The 1556-nt window shown below is 43.6% G+C and overlaps 1 pseudogene; it reads right to left on the bottom strand.

Moving 5' to 3' along the window:
- Positions 1-244: 244 nt before the first annotated feature.
- Positions 245-1500, bottom strand: LOC111668822 (sodium/calcium exchanger 1 pseudogene; annotated as a pseudogene).
- Between the last annotated feature and the right edge of the window lie 56 nt (positions 1501-1556).

The raw sequence follows: 1556 nt of genomic DNA, 5'->3' as shown, positions 1-1556 counted from the left end.
GCCTGTACTGGAACTTATTCACAGTCGAGACCTCTGACTGCTCAGTTATAGAACAACCTGGGAAATCATGCAAATGACTTGTCTGTGATATCAGCAAGTATTCAGTCTATGTATTGGAAATGGAAAGAAATAACATTACTTATAATACTTGTGGACGAATTCAGATGTCCGAAAGACACTTTGGACAGTCTGAAATGTGCATCAACAGTCTCTGAAATATCAGGTACTGACATCATTGACTCACATAGTCTCGTCGTTCTGAAACTCAAGCTTGCCAGAAGCCAGCTCGTAGTCCTCCCCTCCTTTGGCGGTACCATCCAGGGTTCGATAGGGGACGGCTACCAGGCCTCGGGCTCCTGAAGTCCTGAGCACCTTCACCTCCATCACACCCACGCTCTCACTCACCCTCTGACTGGCACTCTCAAAGGTAAAGATACCTGAGAAAGAAAGAAAGAAAGAAAGAAAGAAAGAAAGAAAGAAAGAAAGAGAAGACAAAATAGAGAAGGAGAATACATTACGTCACAAGGGAGAAGCACTAGAAAGACTTGAAAGATGTGGTTGATGAACACCTACGCTCTCACTCACTAACCTGCTCTCCAAGGAGTATATATAGTGAGAGGATAATAGATTACCACCCACTCTCTCTAGATAAAAGATAATAAGCATTAGGTAAATGCCCACCCTCCGCTCATCCTCCCGGACTTTTATTCTCTTTGGGTATTATCAAAGTCCTGTAAATGAAAAAGGGGAATGGAACTTTTGAAACCATCCTGTGATACATTTTAGTGGATATCATGGGATTACCTGCTGCAGCAAAGTAACACATCCATCTGGATTTGCATGTTCCAACTTGAACAAAAGACAAAATCCAAACTGAAATTGCTGCTTTGTTCCATCTGTGATTTTAGTTTCTCTGTGTCTCTCTGTAGTCACTCCGTGTTATTATTTACAGGAAAAGCAATTCCTTTCAGATTATCCATGGGTTCCTCTTACCTGCGTGATCGTCATCGTAGATGGTCACTGTGGCTGTGTGGTTGTCACCCAGAACAGCTTTGGGAGTGGCACTAGCATCCAGAGGGACGGTGCCAATCTCTGGATAACCAACCACTCGAGGGTTACTGAGGTGGACGTAGAAATACTCATCCTCCTCGAAGATGTCGTCGTCAATCACTCCGACTGTGATCTCTGGTAAAAGAATTGTTATTGTAGGATGTTGATTTTAGTACAGATAGATAATGGTGCCATTGAAAAATAATTTCAACAATAATCCTTTTCGTTGAAGCCAGCAGAGAGAAAAAATCTGCCTCCGGTTCCGCAGATGACCTCTGCTATTTGAGCCTTAGTCTCAGTGACATGTTTTTTGAAAATATATCATGAATTGTTGCTGTCACTGTTGTTTTTACCTTTCAGGGTCTCCCCGGGCTTAAACAGCAGTGTTCCCTCAGCAAACTCATAATCTGAACCTGCGTTTGCTGTACCGTCCTCTGTGCGATAATCCACCTGGGGGGGAGATAGGAATACAGAGAGATGGGAAGTGGGGTGAGACGAGGGGGAGA

This window comes from Seriola lalandi, unplaced genomic scaffold (assembly GCF_002814215.2).
Source record: "Seriola lalandi dorsalis isolate HSWRI2012SDOR001 ecotype SW California unplaced genomic scaffold, Sedor1 jcf7180002004312, whole genome shotgun sequence".
Lineage (NCBI taxonomy): Eukaryota > Metazoa > Chordata > Actinopteri > Carangiformes > Carangidae > Seriola > Seriola lalandi.
Note: the sequence above shows the minus strand (reverse complement) of the source record. Positions and strands in the feature narration are given on the sequence as shown.